Source organism: Dermacentor andersoni, chromosome 2 (genome assembly GCF_023375885.2).
Source record: "Dermacentor andersoni chromosome 2, qqDerAnde1_hic_scaffold, whole genome shotgun sequence".
In the NCBI taxonomy this organism is placed as follows: domain Eukaryota; kingdom Metazoa; phylum Arthropoda; class Arachnida; order Ixodida; family Ixodidae; genus Dermacentor; species Dermacentor andersoni.
This window is the reverse complement of record NC_092815.1, coordinates 58,719,662-58,745,729: the sequence shown is the minus strand read 5'-3', so window position 1 is coordinate 58,745,729 and position 26,068 is coordinate 58,719,662. Positions and strand designations below refer to the sequence as shown.

The window sequence follows — 26,068 nt, the reverse complement described above, 5'->3', positions numbered from 1 at the left end:
TGTTGCATTGTCGTCATTCATGGTTTTTCTTCCGACTTTCATCAGGCCTTCGTCGTCATACAGTAGCTCTGCATTCTTCGCCACACCGTCACCGTGAGGCTGTCCTGGTCGTTTCACCGTTGTCACTCCAGTTTCATCATTCAACTCTCGTCATTCCACCGTCGTCATACAGTTTTCCTAATACAATCGTCGTCACGCGATCATCGTCACATGCTTGTCGCCATTCCGTTGTTTCTCATACCACTGTCATGCCATTAGCGTCTTTGCATCGTTGTCGCACAGTCGTCGTCATGCATTTGTTGTCATCAAAAAAGTTATGAGGTTTAACGTGCCAAAACCACTTTCTGATTATGAGGCACGCCGTAGTGGAGGACTCCGGAAATTTCGACCACCTGGGGATCTTTAACGTGCACCTAAATCTAAGTACATGGGTGTTTTCGCATTTCGCCCCCGTCGAAACGCGGCCGCCGTGGCCGGGATTCGATCCCGCGACCTCGTGCGCAGCAGCCCAACACCATAGCCACTGAGCAACCACGGCGGGTGCATTTGTTGTCATACCTTCGTCGTGAAGTCATCGTGGTTGTTCTATTGTCACTCTCACCTCGACATGTTGTCGTCGTCATGCCACTGTCGTCGAAAAGCCGTCGTCATGCCATTGTCGCCATGGTGTCGTCGTCACGTGGTCGTTTTACTATCGATGTCACTTCAGAAACGTATTCTTATTGTCGTCATGCCGCCTTCATTCAAACTTATAGTTATGCGACTCTCACCACACCATCATTGTCACACAGTAGTCGTGATCCCATTGTCGTCGTGCCCTTGTCGTCATACTGCCTTGGTCGTTCTATCGACGTCATTCTGTCTTCATCATTATGTCATAATCATGTTGTCGTCATTGAATATCGTGATTATGGCACCTTTGTCATGCCATCGTTGTCATGCTGTCGATCTGATTCATCCGTTGTCGCACTGTCGTCAACATAACGTCATGGGCATGCCTTCGTCATCACTCCAGCTTCGTAATCAGGTTGTCGTCCTGCCGCCGTCGTCACGCTGTCGTCGTCATACACTCGTCATTATTCCATTGTTCTGAAGCCTCGCAGTCACGGTGCCATCGTTATACTATCATCATCATCATTTGCCATGCCATGCTCTTCGTGTCGTCGTCGTCACACCGCCTATGTCGTTCCATTGACAATATCCCATCATCGTAACTACGCTGTCATTGCCCGTGGTAAGCGAGTGTCACAGCAAAGTGGGTCGATGCCTAAGACAGTGTACTGTGTAAGGACGTCGGCTAATGGAAAAGAGTCCTTACGAACGACAAGCGCTTTGTGAATCTGGTCCGAGATTCATCGCACAGTCGTAAAAAAACTGCACTAGTTCTTAATTTTTTTCAACGTTTTTAGAAAAATACTTAATGATATTTAGGAGATAATTGCTTCTTCGAATGGTATGGACTACTACATGTACATAGAATGGACACATAATAATAGAAAAGGGGAAAGGGCACAACCATGCATAGCGTAACACGGCACTTTACTGAATAAAGGTCACATGTAGATACAAAAGCCATATTAATGCAAAAAACGAAGTCTCGTAAGTACATACAGACGAGCCAGAGAGAATCTTAAAGCCAGGTTTTCTTCGTACGACACTTCTTCAACTGACAGATAACACGGTGCAGCTTCTTTCATTTCTTTTCTAAGAACGTATGTGTTTATTCAGCGCAACACTCATCCGTCTGCACCCTTACTCTATAACACGCTAGATTCCAAACACAAGGTTTCCGAAGGGCTTCCCTTTTGTGAGCACTACCCTTCCATGAGAAAACAACAAAGGGTTTGCGAGTTTCCTCACGAGCAGGCACGCTTCGCAGCGCGCTCTCGAAGGGCGCGGAGAATGCACAACGCGACGCGAAATCTACACGTAAGCCCGAGTGCTTGCGAGTGGGCCGCACGTGTCTCCATCGCACTCTTGTAAGGGCGAAATTGCGAATAGCGTCTTCGTTAAAAAAATAATGGGGTTTTACGTGCGAAAACCACGATCTGATCATGAGGTACGCCGTAGTGGGTGTCTCTGGAAATTTGGACCGCCTGGGGTTCTGTAACATGTACCTAAATCTAGGTACATGGGTGTTTTCGCATTTCCCCCCCCCATCGACATGCGAATAGCGTGTTCGTGTGGTCACCTTGATTTTTAAGTTGTGTGCTTCGAACAGTCCTATCATCGCGTTAACAGCAAAAAATGTTTGCCGTACAGGAACCACGCGCAGAGAAGCGATATGACAAGCGCGCGTCGCTGTTGCGCCCTTTGTGTGTCTTTGGTTTTCGAGAGCCCCCCCCCCCCCCCCCTTCAACAAAAGAAAAGGTCGTTTAATATCAACTAGCCAGATCTCCCACACCGTCAATCGCAGTTCCTAGTACTGGGGACGAGCTTGTGGCGCAGCGGTAGTGGTGAAGTGCGAAAGCGATCAAAGCAGAAGAACAAAATACAACCGAGTAGAAGCTTCCGTTCTGCTCGCGGTCTCTGCATATTCTTTATTCGCCCCGTGCGACACACCGGCGCAAGATGTATTCAGCATGCGCGTGGAATACATGCAGCTCGGAGTGCACAAACGAACGATCCACGACAAACACATATAACAGTACGGTGGAAGAAATAAATTGCATCGGAAAAGAAGAAAATAGAACGACACTACGTGGTGTCATCGCTTTGCTTTTGCCGTGCACACTGGTTCGTCCCCGCAACTGCAGTGTGAGTTTGCAGGTGACTGAAGCCTACCGTGGTGGCGCAGTGGTGACGGCGCTCCACCATAAACGTTAGTTCTGAGCGAAAAAATAAAATAAAAATAAAACTAAGGAAATAAAAAAAGTTGGAAAAAGAAAGACAGGATGATCGAGGTCAGCGCAGCAGGCTGCAATCTCATTTACTGCGGCAGCAGCTGCTCGCTCAACACCGGCCCCCCAAATTTGTGTAAGCTTCCAGCATTTTTTTTTGTCCATGCTCCCCTGCCTGTATGCAATGACACACCGGCTACGAAGCCGACGAAGATAGGGGAGCTACTACAATGACGGCGGTGTGATGATGACGCGGGAGGCAACAAGGATGACGAAGAAACGACAACGACACTTGGTTGACCGACAGCTAAAAAAACCATCTTTGCGAGAGAAACGCCGAAATTGACGGCTGTACGCTGAAATTCGCGTTGCCAGCGGCTGCAGCTTCGCACACCGTTTACGCTGCGTGTCACGCCTGCCGTTGTTTCCGAAAACATGCAAAAGGTGACACCACCTACCATGTCGGCGTCGAGCACGCTACAATCTCCGTACCAACTGCTTGGTGGCTTAGGGGTTAGTGCACTCGACTTTCAACTGCACGTTTCCGCAGTGGCGTTAGTTTGATCCCCCAATACAATGCCCAGTGCAACCTTCACTGGCAAGGCAACTACTTCTGTTGCTGAAATTAACGGAATTATACCCTTACAGACCCACCGTGGTAGCTCAATGGCTATGGCGTTGTGCAGCTGAGCGCGATGTCGCGGATTCAATGCTAGCCACGGCGGCCTCATTTTTATGAGTGTGGAATAAAAAAGCAAAACGAAATGAACACTCGTGTACCATGCATTGGCTGTGTGCTAAGAAAGCCTAAGTGGACAAAATTAACGCGGAGTCCCGCACTGCGGTATGCCTCATAACCAGATCGCGATCTTGGCACGTAAAACCCCAAGATTTTATTTTTAAGTATTCCTTACTACGGCGTTACGAATTTGCAGTAAAGGAAAAGTTCCTTCCGCCCCCCTCCCCCCCACTCCCCACTTTTTTATGTAGAAGGCGCGCGATGGGATGGAGTGCTTGCGAGCCAGTTTGAGCGTTGCCGTACGTCGTGTTTTTTATTGGCATCAAGTAACACGTCGGCTCCCGCTAGTTATGGTTAAGGTATAACGTGACACTTCATTACAGTCGGCTTATAAAAGCCGTTCATTCGAAGTTCATGCAAGTGTTGGGTCCGCATTTACCGGGAACAATTCCCAGAAAAATGGAAACACTGCGCAATATTTTTTTTGAACCTTGCCAATGAACCAGCAGCCATTCCGGATAATTTTCTTGTGCCTTTGCCCTCACCCCGCACATGCACGCCGGTACGCACGCACGCACGCACGCACGCACGCACGTACGCACGCACGCACGCACGCACGCACGCACGCACGCACGCACGCACGCACGCACGCACGCACGCACGCACGCACGCACGCACGCACGCACGCACGCACAAAGGAAATACAGGAATTGCGAAGAAAATGTGAATGGCGTTGTGATCACGGCCGCGGGACTGAGAAAAACGCTCGACACACTGTGCGCAAAATGAAGAGCTCCGTAAGCAAGCGAAAGGACACTGCAGAGAAGTTAATACAATTTTGCCGTTGAGATAAATCATCCTTCTACTCACGCATAGAGGTGCCATACAGGAGATGACGTGGCCGGCATTTGCAGTCGACCGGAACTGTGTTTCGAACAGTTTATTCGTTCGCTTCAGAAACGCGGCCCTTACTGCATTTTCTTCCTCAGGTGCCTTATTCCAGCGTAGATGAAGACCATCCTGCCTATAGATTGAATCCGAATAAAGAAATTTATGCTTCTCTGATTCATTTTGAGGGGTTGCGGCTTGACCTGCCGGTGCTGAAAGAAGAAAAAGAAAAATTAGACGACGCTTAAGCTTCGCTTTTAAGAATGGAACGCGATAGCATTCAGAGATTCCTCACAGCTTCTCACGCTTCCTGGCAAATGGAGCGTATGTGACCGTAATGTTTACCGGGAAACGCTTGCCGCGAATGCTATGCACGAAGGCGAGCTTTTCGGTGGAAGCACGGCCTTTTCTGTGGGCCGCGATGCGGCGGAGGCGAGCGCCGGCTGGAGTTATTGCAAGTAACCGGGCGCGCCTCTCCATGGCCCCCAAGACATCCATCGCGCCGGTGCGCGCAAGATGGAGGACGCCGCGGCAGGTTTGTGAACGCCGCGGCCGGTTTGTGTGTGTGAAGAGGTTTCTTTGAGTTTTCGCGTACCAGAATTATGTTTTCTCGTATAGTCAAATTACAATTCGAGAGCTATCATGTCTGTAGGTTCTGTGCAAGTCGTAGTTTACGATTTTTCTACGTATTTTAGCTTGAGAAATTAAATTAGTTCAGTCAATTTCTTGCGTCATGTGGAAGGCCTGGGTATAGGTGGTTGGAGAATATTTTTTCTGACACGACGTCCGACGCCGTTTTTTTCTGCGACACGGGCTCCTTAACGCTATCGTGTTAAAGCTAACACTGCGGTTATGTTGAAGTGTACCAGAATGGGCGACTTAGTCCGGCGGACGCCTTGACAAGCGCCGAGGGGGATGCGAAAAGCGCTGAAATTGCGGAGGCGCTGCTGTCGCTTATCCTGAAACTCCGGCTGTTGCGGAAGCGCCTACAGGCTGAGGCGAGCTCGGGCGGAGTAGCTGTCTTCTGCTCAACGCACCATCGTTGTTTCGTCGTCTGCATCGTTTTCCCGCTCTTTCTCTATTTTATTGACTACAGGTTGGTGGGGAATAAGATCACTGTTTCCGCCACCAAGTATGAAAACTAGGTGCAACAGAGTGAAACGCCGGTCAAAGCTCCTGCTGCAGCGGTGGGCTTTCCGACGAGACAAGCGTCCTGCCGGCGCGCAGGGCCGGTCATTCAGGTGAGGGCGACGGTGGCGCCAACTACTTTCAATAAAAAAGAGCCTCAGCAGTAAGCCCGCCCTGGACCTACTCCCCCTTCTAGTACACTCTAGTCTTGTTTACAGACTAGGGATTTTACTGTGCTGTGTGTAGTACAGTATGTAGTGAATGCGTCGACATTTCTCGATAAAGCTTGGTTTACTGTTCTTGATAAAGCTTGTGGCCTGTAAATAACATTGAATTCCGTTGACTTCAATAACCGCATTTTAATCTAATTGCTGATCCTAAAGAATGACTTTAATCGAAAAAAGTTGACCTAAAATAACGAAATTTCCACAAGTACAAGAGCAGCTTATAATACAAGTACTTTTGAACTACTGCTGCTGGCGGGTGTGGATGAGCTGCATACGCCACTGTATATTAACTAATGGTTTCGTGAAACTGATTTTCTCTGCCTTTACAGTGTCACGCGCATTGCAATTTAATACGGCGGTAATGTGCGCTGTTAACGCAGCAAATTGCCCGAATCGTATAACTTTGAGATTCATAATACGAAGTAACTGAGTTGTGAACATGATAGCTCACAATATTTGGAGTTCAGTATCTTCTTCACTCGTGTCGGCACCTATCTTTTTTTCTATAGAGGGCTGTAGCTTAATCTGCATCTTCAAATGAAGGAAATATGAACCAAACATTCGGAGTAGCTGACAAGCCCAGTCAGTTCCTAATTTTAATTTCTTCAAACAGGCGCAGCCGAAATGAAAATTTCTTGTTTATGTGGCAAGAGGTCTGTGTAAAGCTTGTGACTTAGGTTAATAATAAGTTCACAAGAAACACCCTTCCCATCATACAAGGGCAGTCTTGATCCATGGTCCGAGGATCGGGCAGTCCCGTCGTTTTCATGCGGCTGGTTTTCTCATTCCTTGCTAGTATTGTGTCAGCGCCTTCGACTGCGTGATACCGTTCGCGTGAGTGCACGCATTCACCGTATCTTTCCAGCCTCTATCTGTCATCTTTCTGTTGAGCTTTTCCCCCCCCTTGCGCAGAGTAATCAACCAGACACTTATGGGATTAGCATCCCTGCCTTCTCCCTTTCTTTTCTCCTCTCTGTAAATGCAGCGGGAGATCTGCGGACAAAACAGAGGCTCCCTGCTTGTGAAGATTAAAACGGGCTTAAGGCACTTAAGCGCACACGAAAGGAAACTGACAAGGTTATTTGAACTACTGCTGGAAAGTTCGCAGGAACTGATCAATAAAGTCTATATTTGCAGCAAATTCTCGTTAGCATAGCATTTATTTATCCGTAGCGTTTAGAGGATACTGTAAGGGTATCACCACCACATTCTCTAATGATTGTGCAAGTGGGGGCGTTTTTTTTCTTGACGAGGTACTTGAGTTTTATTTAGCGGTAGTAACGAAAAGTGGCCCTTTTTGAAGGACTAGAAACTTGTGTGGGTTTCGTGTCATGGTTGAAGCCACTCGCAATTACAATCTCGGCGGAGTAGTGCTAGCCGTAGGCGGACCTAGCCCTGTAAAAGGTGCCAGCGATTGCTAGGCGCGAGCTCCACTTATCAGAAGTGGTAGGATCCTGATAGGAGCCAGTCACGTGGCATCTGGTAACACAAGGGAATACTAATGCCAAGGATAGGTTTTAACAGGGGTACAACAGGCTACGCGCCATCCATTCCACCGTCGACCTACATAGCTTATCATTCACACTTTAAGCATTCTATAAAGCTTACCAAAATTCACCGCACAGTTACGAACGCCCTGGAAAAGAAATGTGTAGGTGTTTCTAACCGTGCAGTCAGTTTTGCTAAGGTCTGCTGTATCTTTATAGCTTTTTGTCGTGTTGATGACCGCGAGAGATGTGGGCCCGTGCCCGGTATGTTCTTCCTGGACATGTGGCTGCGCTCTTTTCTATACAGAGGGTGCTTTTTTTTAGACAATGCAGATTTTTTTTATACAAGGGCTATATGCGCAGCGAACGTTCTTGCAGACGAGTTCCTAGGCGAGGCGGACATACATTACTGCTAATAAAATGAGCCCCGGAAGATAAACTAACAGAAAATTATTAACTAACTTTTTTTTAATGCCTTTGTGGCAGTGTTTAAATACCGAATTCGAAGCCAGTGACTGTGCGGTTTCTGAAGGTGCTCTACAAATCTGCGTATCGTACTTGGGGTCCTCAATCAATAATTAGAAAGTAGTGTAATTAAGCTTAATTAATTAGGCAGTTATGGGGAAAAAAAAAAAAAAGACGTCTGAGTTACTATAGGCTATTGCGAATAGTATGCGTTCGGTTCAATTCACTTGCGACGCTCCTTTCATTTTTAAATTCTTGGCTCAAGTTATGTGGTATATTGGTTTGGTAAACAATGGCTTTTATTTACAATGCGTGAGTAATGGACGTATTTGCTGTTGTCTATGGGGCGTTTATCACTGCGAGTGAATGACCGCTTAGCTAATTCAGGCGCCCAAAACTACCACTGTCGATGGCAGCGGAAAATGCCTGTTCGTCCAACAATCTTGTGGCACAGCCGTTTTAAGAAATGGCTCCCGTGTGTGCACGTGTGTTTATTTTGTGTCTTGGACTCCCGCGTGTCTTAACTTCTAACTAACTTCTTAACTTAGTTAACTTAATTGACTTCTTAACTAGCTAACCCAGGCCAAAATTTTGATCAAGCACATTATCTCAACTGGATTCCCTAGGAAGCAGCTGGCATCCTGCATAGCAACTGCGATGCGACTGTATAAACAGAAATAAAAATTCTTCTGCCGCTAAAAAGTATGTATGTAATATGTTGTGTTACAGGCTCAGCTGGGCAAAACAGTTATTCATCTTCTGTTAAGTTTATGCCCGGATTTTTGAATCTAATAGCAAGTTTTAATAGTTGTAGTGTTAGTGTGTACGTGAAGTTCGCTATGCACATCCTACGTACGACAAACCTTCGGCATTTTATAAAACGACGCAGTCACAAAAGATAATGAATTTTGCGGGAGCTCACGAGGCTCCGGTAAGCCACACATAAGCCGCTTTATTTTCTGCATAAGAAAGAGACACATGAAGTACTTGTCCTAGGAGATGTCTTTTTTTTTTAAATATATAACTTGACTTCTGTGTACGAAAGCAGAATCATAAATTCAAGAAAATTTAAACTAATCCTCTAGCGCTTGAAGGAAATGCTTATTCACAGTGGTTTGTTCGATATGACTTATCACAGCATCGGTGTCAAGTAGACGAAATATATTCATTTCTTTCAGGACCCCGCAAGTGGCCCGGCATTTTAACTTCCTAAATCTTGTGAGGGACATTTCCCTTGACTCGAAGGCTTGTCTGTGCTTGTTTTCCCAGAAAATTCAACAGCAGGCGTAACTTGCACTGCTGGTGCTGCGCTACCAAAGTCGTTTACAAAGACTAATGCCGTGATTATTCACAAAGCAGTGATACACATGCCGAGAGAGGGGTTTCTGCCCACGCACTGTCATTTTCCTGGCATGTAAGCTTTAGCTCAAGAGAAACTAGAAGGCAAGAGATAAAGATAAAGAAAGGGAACAAGGTGGGTAAGCAAGCCCTGCATCTGCGCGATGGTAGGCTAACCAATTAGGTCGGCCGAACCTGCTGCATAAAAAAAAAAAACGACTTCTTCCCCCTGATTGTTTTTATTGCGATGGCAACTATACGGACTCTCGAGGCGCGCTTGCGTCGTCGCCGTTGGAGTTGTCGTGCTGTCACGGTATGGACGCGCATGCGCGAACTCGTGCGGGATCGCTTATATCCGGAGACGCACAATGCGTTTGACTGCAAAAAGCGACGAGGCGAACTCGACGCACCGTCAAGCGGCGCTCGAAAGTCCCTGCCGGTGCAAATACCGCGTTATGGCTTCCGCTGCTGGCATGAGCGCTCTGCATTCACACATTAGCGTCCCTGCTGAGAAGCTGCGTGCAAATTACACCATGGTGCGTACACTAGTCTGAACGGAAGGACCGGCAAACGTCAAGGAAATTCTAAGGCTTCTTTTTTTTTTTTTTTTTTTGGCGCTGATGAGCGCTGGCGGTTTTCCTTGTCTCATCTCCTTCATCATCTAGATACGAAGCCTGCTAAAGTAGAGAGGAGGCGATCCACATCATTCCAGTTTCTGCGGAACACCTTAGACACCTTCAGCACAACGTAAAACTTTGTTGTCACTTTCCACGCCTTCGCCTTCGTGAGACACTGACAAAGTCCCATTTTGTTTTCGTTCCTCCTCTAACCTAAAGCGTGCTTCACTGCAAGAACACCGTTGCTGCGGCGGAGCTGTACTAAAAGGCGCACGTTTGTGTCGTGTAAGAAAATAAAAATAAATAAATAAATAAATAAATAAATAAATAAATAAATAAATAAATAAATAAATAAATAAATAAATAAACGGAAAGAAAAAGAACCACTGCCGCTTGTCTCCATCGCGCGTTGCGAGCTCGTCGGTGGGTTCCGCGATCACGATATTGCAGGGAACTTTTCGTTCTGATCGGCAGTTTGGTGGCATGAACATAAGCGTACTGACTTCACAGCAACACATGAAGTCGAGCCGAGGCTGCAGTCTTTTCATCCAGGCAGGGATGCAAATGTGCTGCTTGTGGATGGTACGGAAATCTCCGAGCCCGTCGAACACCTCGTAGATAATTTTGTGAGTTGGGAGTCATTAGGAATGGCACATATACAACGCCTCCATTGCAGACCATGCTTACTAACTCATCGAGCCTAGCCGATGTCCAGCGTTGAATATTTGAGCTGTGAGTTTGCCGAAATGACGGCGCGGCTCGTAACGCACCTGCCTGGAATTAAAGTTGTACTAGATAGCGGAAGCATTAGCGTTCATCGGAGGAACACGCTAGAAAAGAAAGGTGACTCGCCATCCCGGCACTGCGAAAATGGATGGGTGGGTAAGTAGGTGGGTGGGTGGATGGATGGATGGATGGATGGATGGATGGATGGATGGATGGATGGATGGATGGATGGATGGATGGATGGATGGATGGATGGATGGATGGATAATGTGACATGAAATTCTTTTACTTCCTTATCATGCCTATCCTATAACCTTTCTGCACAAATCTGTTAGCAGGTCACTTGTTGGTAAGTTGAAGCCCGGTTTTGACTTGTTTTTCCGTGTTTCATCAGTGTAATTTTGTTCTTATGCAGGACTGTTTATTTCGGGCCGTACTGTGGACTTGTGTTGCGTGCTCAAAACTCATCTTAAAATTGAATTAAGTTGATGGCTTTTACGTGACAAAACCACGATCTGATTATGAGGTGCGTACCTAGGAAGGGGGGACTCCAGAAATTTGAATCACCTGGGGTCATTTAACGTGCACCTGAATGTAAGTACGCGGTTTTTTTTTCTCATTTCGCATTTCTGTAAATTCAATGATTGAGCAAGATGGTACGCGTTCAGACTGAGTAATGAGAAGCCCCCTTCAGTACTCAGTGCGCAATGACAAAACACAAAGAAGAAAGAGACGACACAAACACTGCTTCTTCTTCGGTCTTCGTGCGCTGCGTTCGCGGCCTATCCCCCACAGTGGGTTTGTGCTATTCGCTCAGTCTTCATCGTCGTTGTCGTCGTCGTCGTCGTCGTCGTCGTCGTCGTCGTCATCGTCATCGTCATCATCCGCAGAACCACGTAGGCGTCAAAGAATGGGCCGGTGATAGGTCATAGCGCTATAGCCACGCAGGCTCAGACATTCACGTTTATGTGAATATAGTTAAATAATGCCGTTTTCTTGTCAGCCATATCCGTTTCGTCACTATACCATTCCAAAGCACATCGAGAGAAAAATACATGCACCTCTGAGAAAGTGCAATTGGCACAAGGGTCACTCATACTAAGCTTGTACTTTCCCTATATATGAACCCTTTTATAGTGTGGTTGTAGTTTACTTAACACGCACGCAAGAAAAGGTGAAAAATGATCATACATTTATACATCAAACAGCGCAAGACTGTTGGAATAAACTGAACAAGAAAATAGAGATCCATGCGGCATCCAGCATGCTCTGCAGCGGTAGACGTATTCGGGGAAGCGTCGATCAATGCTGCAATAACCTTTTTTGTTCCCATTCAATTTAATGTTGTGGAACTTCCTCAGTCATGTTTCTAGAAGAGTACCTAGTCATTGCGCAACGTGCCATATCATTACACGTACCTCCTGAGCACATGTAATGCTTTATTATAGGCAATGGTACACGTCACTTCTTATGACTTGCCCATTTCATTCACGGAATATGTATTGCCTTATTTGGTCTCCATGCATATTTATTACGTGCTTGCACTCCAAAAGAGCACGTAACGCTCTGGTAATGCGGATATAAAATGGAATGTAATAGAGAAAATCTCAAGTATCCATCTTGCAGTCTTCACAAAAGGAAAACTAAAATCTAATAGTAATATATTGTAATAACAGTTGATCGAACTAGGCCGACTATCAATAGCCTTCTTTAAATTGCAGAAAACGTTTAACAAACGCTTCTGCGGGAAATACGTATGTCTTCCCAATTTTTATACAGTTTTCCGTTGATCGGAAAGCGTAAAACTTGCAATGAACTTAAATTGGCTGGAAGAAAACATATTTGAAGAACATATGTTTAAGTCTAAGTAAACAAGCGATATTTATTCACAGAGGGTCGGATGGGGTTGACAAAGCGCCTAGCACACGATGTAGATTGGCCAGTGCTTCCACTTTACTGCGGCTGCTGGGAAAACCAACCTGACTACCCGCCGTGGTGGCTTACTGGCTGTCGCATTGAGCTGCTGAGCGCGAGGTCGAGGTTTTGACATCCGGTCGTGGTGGACGCAGTTTACTGGGGCGAAATGCAAAAACGCCGATTTACCGTGCATTAGGTGCACGTTAAGGAACCCAAGGGGGTCAAAATTAATCCGGTGTTCCCAACTATGACTTGTCTCATAATCATGTCGTGATATTGTGAAGTAACACCCCATAATTTAACTTAAATTACTTTAAGTTACCCACTTGTCATGCAGCTGCATTACTAGCCCTTCCTTCTTTACACCGAAAATTCTTTGCAGAAGGCTTGATATCTATTACGATAGGCGCATGTGGTTATACCACACGATATAAGGGAACATCTTGTGGCTCTCGTACAGTTCTGCGTATGAAGCGCTTCATGCAGAGGTCCATTTATGTGTACGTCGTTCACAAATTTGCACGATGCGATCGCCCGCTGTGGTTCCAGTAAGCAGCAGCACTCCTCGCTTTCCAAAGCTGTTGAGAACAAGGACGAGATATATGGTCTCGGCCTCCACAGCTATCGACTACATTGATGCAGGTCCCACTGCGCTTTCAGTCTTCAGATACAGCGATGCGTGCAGTGTAATCAAAGAGCACTTATCGCCTTGTAATATTTTGTCAAGAATTGCGAAACGTCTTGGATCTAGGACAGTACGTTTGAAGAGACCTGCTAATAAAAAACACTTTCCGCTTATACGACTTCTCATGTTCCACTCAAATTACACTAATGAGTTGTAGGATACCGATAGGTGCATGTATGATTTTGGCAATCCATGGATACTATCGTAAGGTGGTGTTTTAGTTGCGCAAGCAGGAACATGTTTCTGCTCGCTTTACTACAACACCTTACGATGCCGTACCGACAATTCCACACTGTAACACTGATCCATAAGTACGCTTCGTTCGAACGACGCTTTTGCCTTAAACGATGCATCTCGGGTCCTGCCTATAAGAAGGAAGTGGTACTCAAAAGAAAAGGAAGACGGCGTCCATCAGTGAAGGATACGACAGCTGTGGCGAAGACGGCGACACAATGACGCGGCGCTGACGTGCTCAATACTTCTGGGGACGCGCTCACCCACTCACTCCCACAAACACAGTCACGCACGCACACGCGCGGCCACCAAGTCGGTCTTGCCGGCCTGCTAGATCCGGCGGGACTAGACTAATGACCGCGCCGAGCGCGAACGGGAGGTGCGCCACTCCCCTCTTTTCTTTCGGCTCACGCAACCTCACAGCGCCGTGAATACCTCTCTTCGCCGTCGCGCCGTCGTCCTTACTTTTCGGATCCCGCCGCCGTATTCTCGTCCTTTACCGCGCTTTCTCTTCTAGCGGCGGAGAGAAAGACCACGCCGGCTCGGCACTGGCGAAAGTGGCCGCCATTTGTCAAGCCTTATTCCTCGATATTAAAGGCCGCCGCGAGTGTCCGGTACGTGTCCTCGGTTCCGTCCGCTGCGCCGAGCTCTCGCCCGCTTTGCGTTCGCCAAGCGCTGGCGGTGGCCGTCTTGCGAGTCGTGCCCGTCGGATCGCTGGCGGTGGTTTGTGGCCGTATCGCGAAAGCTGCTGTTCGAGTTCGTGCCGTGCAGATCGGCTGCATGCCACCCTTTCAAACAGCTGGTTTAGAAGCGCTTCGCACTTCTAAAGCGTCTGCGTGTGGTGCAATAAAGCGATCATGCAAGGGTAACTGCAGCTCATGGAAAGTGTATAAAGGGACAGCAGTAACTTAAAGGATCCGCTAGTCTTTATGAAGTCAGCTCCATTAAAATTTGTCCCAAGGTTGTGGCGACAAAGTGTAATGGTGACGTAACGTGGACAACTGTGTCTTTGTCGAGAAACCTGCGCAACTATGCAGCTCGAAGTCCGCAAGGTGGTGCCGGACCTGTACAGGCAACGTCAACTGGATTGGGAATGCTTCACCGCTTATTACAGCACAGATCGCGAAATTTGTTCTAATTGTGCGCACGTCTCAGTTAACTGCGTTTGTCACCCCAGTTCAATATGATGCAGAATACATTTAGCTAAAGCACTCGTATCTGAACTTTGGTGTTAGCAGAACTAAGTTAAATCGGTATACAGTACGTCTAATGGCCCAGTGCATGTAGTTCCCTCACTTATTATGCAGTGCAAAAAATGTAACGACAGAAACGATTGCGTTTCAAGATTCACTGCGACATATTGTATTGCGCATACGCATCAGTATGGATCTGTCACAACATAAGTTCAACGTGGAAAGGAGAAACGACGGCTCTAGGGAAAGAAAAAACAAATAATCGTAAAATCTTCGACTGCCACGGTATTGGTTAAATATAACCACTCTCTGAACGAAAGTCGAAAAGATCGTAGTAAAAGCGACATGGGCGGGGAGTCGTCTTATTGCTCTCACGGGGAAGGAAGCCAGCTGCCCTCGAAGTACAGCGCCCAGACCGTACGCTACAGCGGGAGACAAAGGGAGAGAGAGGCTGGCTAGAGTAGAGGTATATACGTTTTGGTTCCAGCCCCTCTAGGGTGCAGCGATCATCTGTGACGTCACTGCAGTTGGCATGAAAAGCCGGCTGCCGCAGCGACCACTGTCACTCTCCTCCTCCTCCTTCTTCCTTTCTCCCGAAAAAAAAAAAGAGCCGAGTCGCTCCAGCCTCTTTTCCCACATTTTGCTTCTCTGTCTTTCACTGTCCCCCTCTCTCCTTCTTTTTCTCCTTCACTTCTTTGTTCTCGGCTTCTATCATGGTTATTCTTGGCGTCCCCTTCCTCGCTCTTTCAGCGGATCGCCCGTTGTTCGCTCTATCCCTTCTTCCTTCACACTCCCTCCTTACGGCGACGGCCAGCCCCAGGCTAGAAATTGATTCGATTGGGCCGGGGCGGCAGCCAAGGCAGCGGAGGCGGCGGCAGTGACGACGCAGAGCCAGCGCGCGCGCGCGCGACGCCGACCGAGACGTGCGCTTCGGACGGCGGAACGCCGGGGAGGGGAAAGACGCCCCTTGACGCGTTGTTTTTCTCGGCCACCGCTCGCGAAGAAGAAGAGGTGCTTACACTCGGCGTGTTTCCGAGTGGCGGCGTCTTCTTCTTGGGGAAGGCGTCTCCGGCAAGAAGATATCCCCATTTAGGGAGTCGGCAGCGCCGCTGTCAAGGACGCAGCTCATCGCGGGCCGCGTCAACTGCACCGCCGCCTCTATTCCGGCCGTCGTGGTCGTTGAACGTAATTGAACTTATCATCCCACCCGTCGCGTGCGTGGCAAGCGCTAAAGCGCCACCTCAGGCCTCCCCTCCCCCTCGACCCTCCATTATCCGATGATTAATTCTGTCGTGAGCGGAATTGTGCACTACAGTGGGCGGCTGCGGAAAAAAGGAAGCACGGTCGGTGTTGTTAGCTAAGAGACGGCCTAGCGAACGGGGCTCGTTTCAGTGTTTTTAGATGCGTGGTTCGGGGAATCATGGTTGCGGGAAAGCACGGGACATATGAAGGCGCCGTCAAGGTTCACGGCCCATCTCACCGCCGTCCGGAAAGGTCGTGCACGGGAGGACATGTCAGTGTACGTGCTGTTCACGCGGTCGTTTACCTTTCTTTCATGGTTGTCAGAAAAAGCAATATAGTATCACGTTAGGGCAGAAACCGCCATGAGACGTGCCAAATGCTCTTGTGCCACTCCTGCAACTTTTCAAAATGAGCAGCAAAGTGTCTTCATTGTGTGGAACATTGCAGTCGTAGCATCAGTACATAACTAAGATTCCTTCGAGCCGAAAAGGCATTACCTAATTGAAAGACAATGTGCTAAAGACTTGGCTAAAATGATTAAGGGGTTCTTAACAAGCCTCTCTAGGCTGAGATAATCTCTGACTGTGAGATTCCAACACAAAGAAGCAGTGCATTATTCTTGCTCTAAGGCACTGAGCAGAGAGTTAGAGTTGTTTATTCAATTTACATTAACATTGGAAACAAATCTTTTCAGGACGGATGCTCTCAAATTCATATTTGTCTAGGCCTAGCTGCCATTGTCGCAGTCGTTATACGTCGTGATTTTCGTAGCTTGGTTTCTGTAACACTGCTTCAAACTTTTGCTTGCATTTAGTTCATATTCTTCAATGGCATTTGTCTCTGATTCCTGCTCTGAGGTTCATTAGCGTGGCCTTTACTGATATCTATCGAGTAAGATGAAATGGTTTCTCTTGGCTATTGCAATCAAAGGGCGCCACGAAGAAGAAAGTGCCGGGATTTTAACTTCCCAAAGCTTTTCTGCCGTCGTTTACTTGATGCTCAATTCGTCTTTTCTTCTTGTTTTGTGGAGGAGTTTAATGTTGTTTCTCTGCTAAAGCATAACGCCAGACGTCAACTTCTGCCACTTTTGGCATTCTCTTGATGCGAGGAAATGGTGGTTGTCTATTTTTCGTGTGTATCTTTGTCTCAACATATCGCAACTGAACTAGCTTAAAGCACAGTCCGAAGACGCCTATAAACAGAGCTTGAAGTTTGTTTCCATTCCAAGACCTGCGACTTACAGATAACCGCGACGCCGAACCAAATGCCAAAAAGCCAAAAAATGCCAAAAAAGCTCAACATCATCGGCTAATAACGTATACTCAAGGTTGTGAACCCGCCGTGGTTGCTTAGTGGCTATGGTGTTGGGCTGCTGAGTGCAAGGTTGCGGGGTCGAATCCCGGCCACGGCGGCCGCATTTCGATGGGGGCGAAATGCGAAAACACCCGTGTACTTAGGTGCACGTTAAAGATCACCAGGTGGTACAAATTTCCGTAGTCCCCCACTACGGCGTGCTTCATAATCAGCAAGTGATTTTGGCACGTAAATCCCCATAATTTAATTAATTAAGGTCATGCTATCCCGCGAAGTTTGGGGTGGGACGCACCATATCTGCATAATGTTCAACCGGTTCCAGCACCATGATACTACATCGAACATGAAGGTCGCATTCATTTTCAAAGATATGAACGTGGGCACTTAACAAGGCAGACGACAAACCAATGGTGATAATATAGCCAGGTGCGGTCGCGACAGCTACAACTTAGGTCTTGCTCATGGCTCAGAGCGGACATATTACATTAAGAAATTATTACAACACGTGCAGATAGTTAGAGAGAATACGTGTTTGTGTGATATGTGCCCTTGCCAGGTCATGCACGCACAGCATTGACGAAATATATACAAAAGCATCTTAGCTTATATGTTTCTCTGCAGCGGGCCCGGCTCACAATGGTACACACGGTACTGAACAAACTCATAACTTCATGTACACCGAACGACTTCATAACCTGGTGCGACACCTATTGTCCCATAGAAGACAGAGCCAAGCATTGCTAATTATTCAACCGGCTCAAGAATTTACAAGCAACACACTTTTTGGCATATTCATCGCGCCTACGCACGCACGCATGCTAGAAACAAGGTGATGCTTAAGGTCAGAAACAGGTGCTAATCCTACCCGAAGATGGTATACAATAACAGACTGCGCAAACCAACGTGTCATGTATGTGGCAAGTATCCGAACGCGCTACATATCCTCACCTGGAACGCCCCACAGTGCTCTTCCCCCCCACATGCAAAGTTATTCGAGCATCGCACTCTCAGTGCCTTGCGATTGAGAGAGCTGGCGCCCTATAACGTAAAACCATTCAAATATGTTTTTATTCCAATCTCTTGACGTCGAATTTGCGTAACCGCCGACGCAAGCATCGGAGGGTGACCCACAAGGTTGTCTGAACAGACCAATCAAACGCTCTCCTCGATCATAGGAGGTCACTTTTGCTTGCTTTAAAAACGAATAACATTGCCTACACTGAGCGGCTTGTCTTATCTAATTGGCTGATAAGAGGCGAGGAGCACGCTCAAGTGGAGAGGGATTCGATGGGGCTGAGCCAGTGCACTGAAAATCAATAACCGGATGAAGCGGGTGGTGCCGGCGTCTGCGATTGGTGCGTTGTCCCTTAATTCGCTTGCGGTGGCTGGTCGAAAATCGCGATGGCATGCAATGGAAGGTTAAGAATGCCGCTAAAGAGGATCCTCAGCAAAGAAAAGTTGGCTGAGCGAGGTCGTGAACGTGCCGAAAGGGCTCGAAAACGTTACACGGCCACGCAAAAAGTTTTATTGTACGCAAATAAACCCATGCTCTCCGGCAGGTGCGAGTAGCCAGGGCCTAAGCGATCGGCGGCAGCCATCTTTTATTCCTTTCAGAACGGGGCAGCCTGCGCCTATTCAGAGAAAAATGCAGTTTTGTTCGGCATATTAATGCATCTTTAACGCGTGCACGTCAGTTTGGCGCGGTGTTTTTTCGCGTTTTTGTGACTTCGCGTGACAGGCAGGTGAAGTGGGTGCAGCCCGAGAACATTTGAGCAATAGCAGAGTGCTAAGGCTGAAAAGGCGTCGAATCTGAAATCACTATTTTTTTTTCAGTACAATCATGCATAATCATAGTGTACACGTCTTATCAGATGAGGAGCTATCGCTTCCGTGACGTCATGTCACTGACAGGCGAAGTGGGGGTGGGCCAAAAAAGTTTTTGACCAATCGCTGAGGGCTGATTGCAGAATTGGAATAGAAAAGTTTGGAATAGCTTTCCGTTGTAGCGCCCCTGGATAGCTCCACCGCAAACATTAATCCTGACATTATATGGCCATTGCTGACGGTCCACATGAAGCGCGTCATCGGGTGCAATCGATTAGACTCGGCATCACAGTCAGAGACCCAGCTGGATTCTGACGGCGTCGACTTTGACTGTAGGAGTCCTGTTTGAAATGTTCCTCCCTCTTTCTCTTTTGCGTATAATGTAAATTACGGAAGTAATAATTGTAAGGGAAAATTTTCTTGTTACTAAAAGCATAATAATAATAAAAATGCTTATATATAGTGATTACCTTGTTATGTTCTTTTTTCCTTTCATAGTTAAGCGTTGTGCCAGAACATCTAAGCAGCCATTCGGTTAACGTCTCTACTTGCTACCCCAAAGAAGCACCGAAGTTAAATTGAATTTTTCAATTCATGCACTGAAGAATTCTCTACCGTGACGCAAACGTGCTCAAGTGCCACTTTCTAGAGGCTGTCAACGTTGCCAGTTTACTGTTCTAGTAAGTTCAATTAGCGCCGGGAGGAATTGTTTAAAGCTGTGTTGAGAGAGAGAGAGAGAGAAAGCAAGGGTAGGAAAGGCAGGGTGGTCAACCAGAACAGTATCCGGTTTCCTACCCTACACTGGGGGAGGGGAAAGGGGAATAGAAAGAGGAAGAAAGGGAGAGAGTAAGTACTGAGTACGTGTGGGAGGGACAGCGTACACAATGACACTATAAGCGGTCTCTTAAGCTCGTGCACTTCAAGTACCGCACTAGTGCACGAATCGCTTTTCGAGCCAGTGACGGTTGTGGCCGCGGTCCGAGTATCTTCGACTCGGTGAACGGTCTCGAGTCTAGTTTGCGTAAAGTTGCCCGCAGAGAGAGGCGTTGGTCATCGTAGCGAGGGCAGGTACACAATAGGTGCTCGATGGTCTCCTTGCACCCACAGGAGTCGCACATCGGGCTCTCGGCCATTTCCATACGGTAGGAGTATGCGTTCGTGAACGCCACTCCCAACGACAAGCGACACAACAAGGTTGCTTCGCCGCGGGAAAGGCTAGATGGCAGTTGTAGCCGTAGCGTGGGGTCCAGTTTACGTAATCTGCAGTTGAAGCCACTTGAAATCCAGAGATCTTGGGACTTCTTGCGCGCAAGTAGGCGAAGTTTCCTGGCAGCGTCCGACCTCGCCAAAGGTATTGAACGCGTCTGGGTATCTTCGTGGGCACACCGGGCAGCCTTGTCAGCTAGGCTGTTGCCGACGATGCCACAGTGAGCAGGAATCCACTGAAATATAATGTGGTGTCCTCTTTCCAGAGCAAAGTGGTGCAGTTCCCTGATTTCAGATGTCATTTGCTCGTAAGTTCTGTGACGTAATGCGGACTTTATGCTATGAAGGGCTGCCTTAGAGTCACAAAATACGACCCATTTCTCTGTTGGCTCTTCGGTGATGTACATCATAGCGGCATGGAGAGCTGCAAGTTCTGCCGATGTAGATGTAGTCGTGTGCGACAATTTGAATTTAACTGTAACGATCTTGGTTGGAACGACGAATGCGGCAGTTGAGCTGGTAGGTGAGGTCGAACCATCGGTATATATATGTATGCGGTCATGATACGTCTGGTGCAGTAATAGGAGTGTAAGTTGCTTCAGAGCCGGCGATGGATGATTGGACTTTTTTGTAATTCCAGGAATAGCAAAATTCACTTCAGGCTGTCGCAGGCACCACAGGGGGGAGGAAGGCTTCGCCGCCGGTGTAAAAGATGCTGGTTGAGGTTTCGGCAGTAACGTAGGCGAATCATTATACGGAGATTTCGATTAATCACGAGTTGGGAAAATAACGAAAGCGGACAGACAGAGAAGAAAAAGGGAACCGGAAGTAAGGAAGACGCAACACCAACCAAGCAGCAAGCTTTGCTGGAGGACCTTTTAAACAACCCTGCTGTGAATCTTAATTCGTCCTACTGACTTTCATATCTTCCGAACAGTGTATCATTCGGTGAGGTCAGCTGTAGTACAGGAAGGAAGAACGTTTTTTTTGTGTGTGTTTGAAGAAGGAGGCGAAAACGAACAAGGAAGCAGTCTTTGAGTACCGAGAAATGAAAAAAGAGAAAAGAAAAGGAAGCGACTCTTCGAGTTAAGCTGAATTATCGCAGCTGAAGTAGATGAGAGAAAAAAAAAAGATTAAGCTATTCCGGTCCAACGCAAAACACGGAACGAGGTGCCAGACATCGCACAAAGGGATCGCGCCCGCGCCGCCGATGAAGAGACACGCTTGGCGCTGCTGCAGCGCCGCCTTCTTCGACAGCTTCGCGGGCCGCGCCTCTGTTTCTTTGTCTTTTGCGCCCATGCGCGAGGTTAGCTTGCACTTCACACGATTTTCACAGATCCCCTGAAATTTCTTGCATCGCCGAGGAGCCTTAAGCCTCGCCTTTCCGACACTCCCTTCCCAATTTTTTTTTTCGTTTCCTCTTTTCTTGCTCAAGAGGGCGTGCACGTGTGCGTGCGTATATGTGTGTCTCACAATTTTCTTGCAAACACCGCTTCACTTGGACTTTTTGTCGCTATTGCGGAAACGCGGGAAGAGAGGACGGCAAAACGGAGCGAGTGAGAACTTCTACAGAAACGCTTTCATCTTTTAGTCGTTTCCTTCTTGGCTTCTTATATTCTTCTTGGCTCGGATATTATGCACCTGTGAAAAAAAAAAACACTTGTATCGTAGTTTCTTGCTTCTTACACGATACCAACACGATGTTTGGCGTCCTAATTTGCTTCATCGTTATGTTCTTCTGCCCTCTCTCCCTCCTCCCCCCCCCTTTTTTTTTGAAGCAAGGCTTCTCTTCTGTCGCTGTTGTTTCTCCGAGGGGAGACAATGTTTAAAATAAAGCCTGTTGTGTTTTATGCATGGCCCGATGTTTGCCAGTCATTTAGCTTCCCTCCTGCAGCCCCCTGCAACGTACGTTCTCTGCATTTATACGCCGCCTTCGCGCCACTCGCATTTAGGCTAGGACCTCGGGGCTTCTTTACGGTGTGTATATTTTGCCATGGCACGTTTTGCGGGCGTTTTGTTTTGTGTACCGCCAAAAGCGTGAACGTTCTCGCGCGTCTCAGTAGGGCGTAAATCTTGAGAGCGTGCTAGAAATGAAATAAAATAACAAAGGAATTCGGAACGACGTTCAAAAGGGGGCAGATTTTTTGCCGTGTTCGCTGTGCTTGCCCTATCGTGAGGCCTCTCTAAACTTTATCGCCTAACACGCCATGTTAATCTCAGCGTTCTGCCGTACACACGGGCTTACTTTCCTGTTTATTGTGCTTTGCTGCGCCATCTTCATGATTTGTTCCTTTTTATCCGGGAGGGCGCTCTGGCTGTCCTACTATTTAGCGCGCCTGCGAAACATCACAGCATCGGTAAGTTAAAACTCATTTGAATGGTAACCATTTTGACTTTCTTCTGTGTAGATGTTTAGGTATGCTGAGAAGTTTGGCAGCGTAAATAGATGAAAGTCAGCATTGCACGCACATGTTTGTTGACAGCCATGTCGCTTCACATAAATTTAATTCTAACTATTGAGTGAAGGACGTCTGAGATTCAGGTAACGCAGATTAATCTTCATTAACGTTCCTCACTAGATGCTCGATAACATTCTTTGCAAGAAATAAATTTAAAGTATTCGTATCGTTCGGAGAGTTCTTATGTGGCGTTGCGACGTTAAATACGTATTTGGAACCAGCTGAAGTAGAATACTCGTATCATATTGAACGAATTGTTATGTCTTATTGACTTCATAGAAGTTGCCTGAAGGTACTGGCGTTGCGAGGTTCAGCCTTGAGACATAAAAAAATTAATACGAATCTTTAAATTGCCTGAAGGTATTGACGTTGCGAAGTTCAGACTTGACAGAGAAAAAAAACAATATGAATCTTTTTGGCAACGTGCTCAGGAAAGTGCTAGTGTCTACCCCCGTCTTCCTCCCAATTTGAGAAAGGAAATACTTACGGAGAGTGGCACTTGAGAACACATGCGTCTTAGCTTTCTTCTTTCTAGTCACGATTATACCCCTGCACTGCGCGTTCAGCCTTTTATACGCAGTTCGTTGGGTTTGAAGAAGATGCTGCGTCATTTGTACAAACCATGCGAATTTCTGCCTGATCAGGCTTGCTACTATAATGGCACAATTGTTACACAAATTGTCGTGTCGGATACCATTGTTTACACGTATTCTCACCACATGGAAGATTCTCTGGATGTAAGGAGTGACTTCTGCTGTGTCACCTTCTTCCCGCTTTTGACACACCAGGATCAGGCTACATCTCAATAAAAAAGCATCGCTCTATTCTGTTTTATTTGGCCTCATTGTGATTTGGTTTAGGCTGTTAAATCTGATTTTCACGGTAACTTGAAACGTCGCAGGCTTCATGCATGAGAATTATTATTATTATTATTATTATTATTATTATTATTATTATTATTATTTGTTTTGAAAAAACATACATGCACTTTACAGGAAAGGGTAAGCGAGGAGCAAGCTGGAAACTGCCACCGGAAGGGGCACAACCCTGCCTACTCTTCAGAAAGGAAGAGACAGAAACATAGAAATGGAATAACATTCTTCCTAAATAAAGCGCATTGCCGGGAGATTCTTGTGCCTATTTTTCACGATGTTTAACAGGAGGCACTTGTAAGTACAAGGGAGAAAGCAACATACTTTTTCTATTATGTGAAACCACTGTGCCAGGAATAAACGAGAAGAAAGGGGGTTAACCGAGGGGCCCGATTTTTATTAATCTTATCATAATAAGTCAACAAACAATGACACGAAGGGCAACACAGGGGAAATTACTTGTATTTAATAATTGGAATAAATAAATTATAAATTAATGAAAATTAATGTTAGTTAGTTCTAGTAGTAACACATAAATACCCCTAAATGTGGACGGGAAGACGGTGCCGCGGTAGCTCAATTGGTGGAGCATCGCACGCCTAATGCGAAGACGTGGGATCATTCCCCACCTGCGGCAAGTTGTTTTTTCATCCACTTTCATTTCCATTAATTTATAATTTCTTTATTATAGTTAGTAAGTAGAAGTAATTTCCCCCTGCGTTGTCCTTCGTGTCTTTGTTTGCTGACTTCTTATGATGTGCCAGGAACAGTTATATTGAGGCTGAGCACGCTGGTGTCATCAGAGCCACAATAATCCGCATATCACAAACGGAGTATTTTTCCATATTACTGCCTAAAAGCAGGCTTCTGAAAAGAAATGGTAGTGCACCGCAAGAATTTTCATACAAAGGGAAAGCCAGCTTTTCAGAACATCGAACTGGCGTATCGGTTTATTTCCATACTGGCGGCCGCAAAAACCGTGCGAAGCGTTTCCGAGCGCAGTGTTGATGCTACTGCATATACACATAGAAGTAATATATGTATCCTCGAGACGCAGTACTGATCCCAAAAAGGAGCGATAACGCTACATTCGTGTCTGTCTGTTGAAGGACTTTGGGTGGAGTAAAGACCAACGTGAACTGTAAGGTCTCGACATGTGCCATCAGCTAGTCCGCAAAAAGAAGCCGTATTGAGGGCTGCGGTGTTCATTCTTGTGAGTCAACCAATGGAACCTACTCGCATTCGTATCCTCAGCCGTCAGCGTTAGATTGGAGGTATGACGCAAGCAGCAGCACACTCACCGTGAGGTAAAGAGGCTTCAGAGAGCCAAGTGGAATTAAAACATAAGAATTAGCAGTGTGCCTTAGAAAGAGAACAATTCCAATGTGTCACAGCGAGGTACACTCCCCCGCGGAGCTGCTTCTGTTTGCATGGTTCAGACTTGCTGCAGGAAATGTATCAGTGATCTGCAATCCCTCGAGACATGCCTCCCGAACATAACGGTAGCCGACGCTAGGCCCGTGCCAAGGCACTGCTGAGTTCATTTGGTGGGGAGAGGACTACGCGCTTCGTAAACGCGGCAGAATACACAAAACAAGGCCGCTTCGAGGCGGTAGGCGTAGACGTTAACTCTCGGCTTACGTACACGTGTAGCGTCAGCATGGAATACCCAGAAACAGCGGAATAGCTTGCGATAGCGCTTGCGCTTACCGACCCCCTATGCGAGGTACTTCTTAGCGACTGACAATCCGTAGTTCGCAACTACGCGTGGAGGCGCATTTCCTCCGAAGCTCTCCAGATCCTAAGGAAAGCTGGTCGATAGCACTTTGATAGCACTGCAATCATGTGGTTCCCAGCGCACGTCGCCACCCCCACCGACGAGGGCCCCCCTAAGAACGAAGTAGCACACCGCTCTGCGCGAGAAATTACCGGCTGCGCAGAGTCGGGAACCCCCTCTTCGATTTCGGACCTGCTGGTGCGAAGCACGCGAGAACGCTTAGTCAGATGCAATGACATCACCAAGCAATGCCAGTTAGGCAGGCGGATATTGCCCCCACCTTATACCCTAACTGGAACGTCGCCAGGCAGTCGTCTGGCGACAACTGCAGACACACACCTTCCCCGGTCCGGTGCGATTGCGGCACATTTTCACCGCGCAATACCCGAGTGCTCTTTGCAAGTTAAGTCAGGCAACTAGAGCAACGCTCTCGCACATGTTGTGGGAGCGTCCTGTTATAGCAGCTAAAATGGCAGTAGCTCCGGAGGCTCTTGTCTCGAAGTGGGCCGCCGCTCTGCGCAGCTCCAACTTCAAGACACAAGAGTGGACAGCAGAAGGGCAGCGGATTGGGCGAGTTGGTGTTCCATGGTAACAATAAAATTCAAACAGCGCTAGACGACAGGACCAGAAAGAGGAGGAGACAAAGACGGCGCTGAAAGACACAGCGCCGTGTTTGTCTCCTCCTCTTTCTGGTCCTGTCGTCTAGCGCTATTTGAATTTTATTGTTAATAAGAGTGGACAGTCCACCAGGCCCAAGAGGCGGATACGAGGCAAGGCCTCGAAGTACCCTCATGGGGGACCTGAGCCCGGGTCGTTAAACATCGCCGGATTTTCAATAAAGTTTTTTTCCATCCATATGCAATTGGAAGCATTCGAGCCAATAATTATTG

The 26,068-nt window shown here is 47.2% G+C and overlaps 1 protein-coding gene and 1 non-coding gene across 5 annotated transcripts in view; one reads left to right on the top strand and one right to left on the bottom strand.

The window, feature by feature from the left end:
* The window catches only part of para (sodium voltage-gated channel paralytic), a 231,669-nt gene that overhangs the window by 139,348 nt on the left and 66,253 nt on the right, over window positions 1-26,068 (bottom strand). The gene's annotated exons all lie outside the window — the stretch shown is intronic.
* Window positions 23,967-24,038, top strand: TRNAR-CCU (transfer RNA arginine (anticodon CCU)). Its single transcript has one exon. It is a non-coding gene; the product is annotated as a tRNA-Arg (tRNA).